This window comes from Empidonax traillii, unplaced genomic scaffold, assembly GCF_003031625.1.
Source record: "Empidonax traillii isolate 1590-97213 ecotype Southwest subspecies unplaced genomic scaffold, ASM303162v1 scaffold530:size435587, whole genome shotgun sequence".
Taxonomy (NCBI): Eukaryota; Metazoa; Chordata; class Aves; order Passeriformes; family Tyrannidae; genus Empidonax; species Empidonax traillii.
In genome coordinates, this window is record NW_020955723.1 from 417,709 (window position 1) to 425,284 (window position 7,576).

The following is a 7,576-nucleotide window of genomic DNA, read 5'->3' on the forward strand; positions in this document are numbered from 1 at the left end:
GTGTGCTCCAAGGGGAAGTCATTCTCCTCCAGACAGTGGAGCAATACTGGGCGCAGTGTTTGGGACAAACATCCCAAGTGCCAAGGGGAAGGGGGGCGAGTGGTGAGATATACCAGCAGTTGGGCTTGTTGAATACTGCCGAACCAGGAGATGAGCTGACCCACCATGTATTTTGAGGACATTCCCAGGACACTACATTGCCTCCAGGAAATAAAAGCGCCTTTACAGCTCCTCTGGGAGACAGGGGCTTGGGAGAGGAGACCCCTGGCCTGCTGCCAAGCACCATCTGACAAAGGGCACCCAATGAGATCATGAGGGCTAATTCGGCTGAGTGATGAACTATTTCGGCTGCCCGCCTCACTGCAGGCTCAAAGCACGCTCTGGGAGAGTTTTATTCAAGAACGGGTTTTATTTCCAACAACGCAACCCCCGCTGTTCGCTGACGGGAGCGACATGGCGGTGGCTCGCAAGGCCCTCTGGGAGCTGTAGTCCGGCGGGGGCCGGGTCCGCTCCCTCGTTCCTCAGGGAAGGGGGATCAGGGTCTCCCAAAGAGGAGGATTTCGTGCCTCGTCCCTTTCCGCTCTGGGGAACACCGAGGATTAGGCTGTTCGGGTAAGAGGGGTGCCCGCGTTGGCAGGCGGGCCAGTGCCTGCCCACCGTCTGTTCTGCCCAGAGCTTTCACTGTCCGGTGCGCGTAACGCGTTTTACCCTGTCTGCTGTTACCAGGCATCTAGTTATACACCTGCAGCCCAAAAAGAAAGGTGACAGCACCCTAAAGACATACGCAGTTAGTCTGGCAGGATTTAATATGCATACCGGGTTGGTTGCCGTTGTTTACCCCCGTCCTGATTTCCATGATTTTGGTTGGGGTCGGTGTTGGGGTGGCAGGTGTGTATTTACCTGGGTCATCTGAGCTGCTCCGGTGCTCAGCCCGCACACGCTGGAGGGGAAGGCACGTCGGCTGAGGGCAGCAGAGACAAGTGCTGCTTCTATGAACTCCAGTGTTATTATACTTCTAAATCCTGGTGAAACTTCAACTTATACTTGAGAGAGTAAGAGACTTTAAGTTATAATTAAATAATCCACATTTTTTTTTTAAATCTCTGCAATTAGTTTTTCTTTAAAATCCCTCCTTCATTCTTTCAGGATGGAAAAGGTGAACAGAAACTTTTCAGCGTTCTGAGGGTATTTTGGCTTTAAGAGGCTCTCATTACATTGCCCAGATTGGAATTCCTTAAAACTGTATAACTTGCTTCCTAAACTTTTATTCAACAGCCATCATCTGAATGTTCTCATGTATGTTTTGTTTGTTGGGAAACAAAATTATTTGTTTTGGCATTGATCAGGGCAAGATGATACACTATTTCGGGCAGAGTGACATTCTTCTTTTTTGCCCACTCATTTTTCACAAGTAATTATAACCAGTAGTTTTAGTATTAGGATCATGGAAATTTTCCCATTAATATTATGGGACACTCAGAGGAAGCAGAGGACATCTACAGTGAGCGGAGGAGGAGGCAGTTAGAATCCAAGCACAGCACATGAGAAAGAGACAATAATTGTTCAAAGAATATTGTACTGCATAACAATCCTGCTGGCCTGCAGCACAGAGAACACAACTTCCGTGTGTGTGGCTGCACATTTAATGAAGCAATAACCCAGTTGTTCTCTTGCTGAAGTTAATAAAAAATAGCTTGAAAACCAACATAATGCTATCCTTGATTTTTTGAGGTGATCCTCAAAAAGCTCAAAGCTCCTTTAATAAGGAGAACATACTTCTTCAGTATCTCTGAACTATATATAGAGTTATATAGAAATACTAAACTATTTGCTTAATTTTATTAAGGCAAACCGTGTTCATTTCAAATCTCCTAAAGTTAGTCCCTGGTGTTTACACTCATTTCTGCTGTTTACATTGGCTTCATAAACCTTCAGTATAAACAGAGAAAAAGAAGTAAGAATGTTTCCCATGAAACAGTTCAACAAAATCCTGACATCACTTAAATAAAGCATGCTTCCTGCTTCAACATAATTAAATTGTGCAATCTTAAAAATAAAAACAAAGAGAAGAAAAAAACCCACCCCAATTCACTGTAAAGCTACAGAGACCTCTGGGATAAAAAAGGGCTACAGATGGGGAGATTACCTATAAAGAACATTCCTCCTGATGTTCTTGTTTGGGTGTGTTTCAAACTCAGAGCTTTCAGCCAAAGCAATTTTGTTACTAGGGACAAAACTAACATTTGCTCTGCACAAGGAAAAAAAATCAAAATAATCTTTGCTTGTTCTAAGACCCTCAAGGATTTCAGCAGGCTGGTGGCCTTAGTGTCACAGGTGTGCCTTCTGCCATCCCTGTGAAGAAGGTAAAACCAGCTTCTTGCAACTGGGCTACATTTTTAACACCAAATAAAACAAGTCAAGGACTGCTCTTTGGCCAAGTGCCAAGACTTGGCCTGATCCACTTTACAAAACAATTGTTTCCCTTCCACGGACCTAAGACACAACCATTAGTACGTTTGTGCTTTTTTTTTTGTTGGCTTCTTCTTGTCCTGGGAAAAAAAAAAAAGAAAAAAAAAGGCTTATTGGACTAAAGTTTTCATAGTATAAAGCTGAGAATATGTATGCTATGCCTTGGAGGACCTGAGGGCGATCAGAAGAAGGTGATGCTGGGCACGGGAAGGGGAAAACAGGGAGGCTGATGTGGCATTTGCCTGGTGTGTGCTTGCCTGCAGAATAGGCTACACATGCACCACCTCCTGGTCTGGACTCTGTCTGGGACAGTGCCAGCTGACATGAGCCAAACCTTTTCCAGGACACACGCTTGCAGTTAAGCATAATGGGCAATTAGCAGCTTAAGCTCATGTCCAGACCCTGTTTTTTCTAATGCTGTAGTCATAGCTTTAGAGTACTTCAGTCAAAAAACATTATACTTCATCTGACCAGCAGAGATGTCTTTAATTTTAGAAGATCTCAGGCCAGGGTTCCTTGAAGAAGCTCAAGAAGTTTCTGCTGCTGGCTGTTTTCTCTCCCACCACTGCCAGCTGTCCTGGCATGGCTGAGTGCACAGCAAGGAGCCTGATCTGAATATGGGTTGAGTCTTTACAGTTGTAGCAAAAAGAATGAATAACATATAGTAACAAATATTCTTAAAAAATAATCAAGACTTAAATAACTCCAGGTGTAGTTATTACAAAATACAAGTTACATTTGACTTCAGTGGTTTTGCCTTGGTTCCTGTCTTGTGAAGTAACAATAATACTTCAAGACAGCAGGGAACTAAAGCTAAAACTTTCACACCTTTCTGGTTTAAATGAACCGTATAGTAATCATGGAGTGTGAAGTGGTGCTGGCATCAAGGCATGAAGCCTGCAGGCATCCAGGCAGCAAGCTGTACAGTCCTTGAGCCTTCAGTTGTATTTGCAGTTTTATCTTCAGATTTGCCCTTTGGTGGCCTGAGTCTCTTTGGAGACTCTTTGGAGTCTGAATACACTCTTTCTGAGAGAGGCTTGACTATGGTAGCATAGCAGGATCAGTGAAGCTGCAGAAGTATTAGAGGGAGAAAAAAAAGGTTAAATATTCATAATCACAAGTAATTCAAAGGGTGTTCATTGAGGCTTTACAAATGCTCAGGGAGCCCCCGGTGGTCTAGGGGAAATGACACTGCACTGTCACTGCAGAGACCCGGGTTCGATTCCCGGTCGGGGCCCCTCCCCGGGCAGATGGAGCTCGTTAGCCCGTAAGGCAATCCATCTACGTCCTGAGGACCTCGCTGCAACCGTCCAAGCGTGCTTGGCCCCGGCAGATGAACCTCAGGATTAAAGGGTGGGCTCAGTTCCGCGCACACTGTGTCTCACCTAAAAAATCCAATGCGCAGGCTGGAAGGTGTAAAGACCTTCCCCAGTTCTTCGTTCGTGAAGAGACTGGCCATTACAAATGCTCAACCCTATACACATTGAATAAATATAAAAAAAATAGACAAAACTTTGCTGGTTTCCTACAGGATCTGTCATCATTTTATGTTGCTATAGAGGGCAAAAGTTGTAAGGGGAAAAGTAGAAATAAGGTATTTATACATACCACATATCATGGAAATTAATTGTCTGGAGTAGAAAACATACTCTGGGCATTAGGGCTGTGCATAGTTTTCTTGGGAAAGAAATGGCTCTCTTGGAATGCAAACCTCCCTTATTCCTGGCCTTCGCACTGCAACATCGTAAATAATGCAGTAAGTTACTGACCCAGAGTCAGGAGCTTGGAAAGGGAAAAGCAAATACAACCTCTATGGCTGCCTTGGTGGCTGAAGGAGTGCAGAGCGAGGCAGGGTGTGTAACAGGGCCTGTGCAATTCCAGTGGGGAGAGAACTGGGGCCACTGCAGGAGAGCTGGGTGGATGGGTGTTTTGAGGCTGAGCCGAAGCAGCCAGTGCCAGGGAGCAGAGGGCACTCCCATACCCCCAGTCTGAGGGCAAAGGAAGGCATTTTCTGGGGATGTGCAGCATGGCCAGGCTGTGCACCAGCACATCTCCTGGCTGTTGGAGAGGATTGCCAACAGTGTGAGGAACACAGCCTTGGGAGTCAGCCTTTTCCATCCTGCAGTGCCCACAACACAGAACAGAGGTTTTTTTGTTTTCTATTCTTTGGAAAACCTCTCACTGGGTTTTGATGCTTGTATTGCTCTAAAGCCCCTTCTTGTTGCAGGCAGTCCCTTGATATGGTCTGCAGAAAACTCCTTGAGTTCAGGCAGCTGCACAGGCTGAGGTGAAATCCTTTACTTTTGGGGGAGACCTTGGGATGCACACATGGCTCTTGTTTTTTTCTTTAATGTAACCTCTGTAACCCCAGCAGTCCTGGCCTTTTCCACACCCATTTCCTGTTTCAACATTTTTTACTCTTTTCCCTCTTTCATTGTATCATTTGTTGTCTCCCACGATCATGTGGTTTTTCTCAGGTTTTTTTCTCACCCATCTCCCATTTTTGTGGGGGGGAGAGAGATGAACTGACACTTTGTTTTATAAAGAAATGGGCTGATAGCTCTACCTGGCATGGAAAATCTGTGACAAAATTTACATCTGCTTTTTCACCTAAGCCTTTCTTTCATTCCTGTTCAATTTTCTAAGCAGGAAGCTTGAGAGAACTTCCCTGAAGCTTTCTAGTAGTGCTCAGGAAAAACTCCCGACAAAAGAATCTTCCACCCTACCCATGACCCAGCTTCTTGCCATTTCTTGTAGCCTTCAGCTCCCCACACCTCCTGCTCACTTGGATGGAGTTCACATTCCCATTAATATTCTTTGGATGTAGGGGTTTTTGCATGACTTGGAAAGGGAAGGGTGAGTACATGTGCAAGGTCAAGATTTTTCCTCATGTAGATGTGAGAGTATAAACTGGCAATTAATGAAAGTAGATGGTGGTTGATACAAAAACCTGACCCTGTGCTCTTACTCAAAGAGTCAGAAAAATTAATGTTAAGTACAAGTAAGCGAATTGCACCTTCTCCTCTTTATCTACGCAGTTACCTTTTGCAAAGAAAGGCATGTCCTCATGCTGCCAAACATACTGCATATCTTCAGATGAAGTGCTGGTACAGTAAAGTCTTTCTTTTCATATGTCCATTCTTTTGCTAAGCTCTATTTTTCATGGTCATCTTATTCCAAAGTATAAAGAAGGGGAGAGACTTCTAAAAAAGAAATACCTGAGATAACAGGATACAATGTGGTCTTTTATTCTATAAGGTCACTCAGTCAACAGCTTCTGTTCCTCCCTTTGCTTCTATACCTGTCAATTGAATGAGCCTGATAAAGCAAAGTTTAAGAAGTGAAAGTATAGACTGTCATTGAAATATGATTAAGCATTCTTGAAAGGTTTAGCAGTCTCTAGTACAACAGGATTGGATTATACAACTTGTGGAAGATCAGTGTAAAAAGTTACCAAGGTAACCCGTGGAAGACACAAATAACAACGCCTGCTATAATGAGGATATATTTCCTTGGAGCATTCTTGAAAGTTCCTCATCTGACGTGACAAGAGCACTTCTGAATTATTTCTAAATGAACTAACATAGCAAAATCCTTATGAGGGAACTTGCTTCTTAATCTACTTTTACTCTTTTCATTAATGGTGGAGATAAGGCCAGTTTTAAAGTTTTAAATTTACATTTTCATGTGTTTATAATCTGTCCAGTAGTTTGATATTTTTCATGCTTAATTGGGCCCCTGTACTTTTAAGTGATTTTTTCTTTACGTAATTCACAAAAGTTTTTTAGGCATCTCCTGTATTATTTAGACCTTGAGCATAAATTTCCGTACTTAAAACATTTTTGGGATATGTCTTTATTTTTTTTCTTGCTTGGATAATTCCAAAATTACTTTAGCTTGAAACTTGGCATGTCGTTACTTTGGAACAGAATGTAATTTTTTGAGTGCTCAGGAAGAAAATTCTCTCTGAAATAGTGAAGTCCTCCTTGCTCTCCCTGCAGAACATGTATTTGCAATCGAGTCCTTTAGTTTAGTGTGGCAGTCCAGGCATCACGGTAAATAACCATGAATGGTCTTTGCTGTCCTCAGGGTGAGTGTCTGACTGATAGCTTTTGGAAAAATAAGTATAGGAAGGGGTGCAGTTCTGGAAACAGTTGTGTGTCTTCTCACATTTTCTTCCTCTCTTCCCAAGCTGAGACAAATTATTGTAGTCAGACAATAGCCCTGTCTACAATTATAAAATTAAGGATATTTGGCATGAGGTAGACGTCAGAGGTGGGCTTATGAGTCAAGGACTAAGAGTGGTGAGCAGAAGATGGTGTGGGAAAGAATTTGTGGACCCAAATTGATCTCTGTAAATTATGCATTTGCAGCATGAAATCCCATCCTCTCAGTCCTTCCTCTGCTTTCAGGCTCTGAGTGATTTGGAAATCAGTTCAGAAATAGCATAGAAATTCTCCCTCCCTTCTACCCACCCAATCCATCCTAATTAATTTATAAGGAAGGCTATGCAAACCAGTCTGAAAATGGAAATGGAAAAATAAAGCTTTTGTTTTCCCCACTCTCCCATTGCCAGAGATTTTCTCCCATTTCTTAGAATACCACCCAACATTCAATTCACAAAGTTATCCACAATGAGCTTCCTCCAGGCTTCTCTTAATATTGTTTCGCTGTGTGTAAATACTACTGTGAAAAAAAGCCTGAGTCATGAAGACTGTGCAGGCCAGTGCCTAGGTCCTTCTCCCAGGAGGAAGGACCTGGACCTACCCCTGTTCCAGTCAATATTTACTTATTCACAGAGGCTGAAAAATGCCAAGAGGAAAAACTGTCAGTCTAGCCTAGTGCAGCACCTGGAGATCACAGCAATTCCTCAGATATGGGGAGAGGTGGATTTAGATATCTAAGGTAGACAAGCTGTCATAGCTCTGGTCTACACCACCCCAAGATAGTTGTCTTCAATGAACTGAAAGTAACAACTCTTTCCCTCTGATAGTTCTATGGGTTTTTTTCCATAGTCAAACCTATCCTATACTTAATATTTAAACTGTTTTCCCAGTTAATGTTTGTTGGTTTTTGTTATTTTTTTTTTTACTTTCTTCTCTTTTAC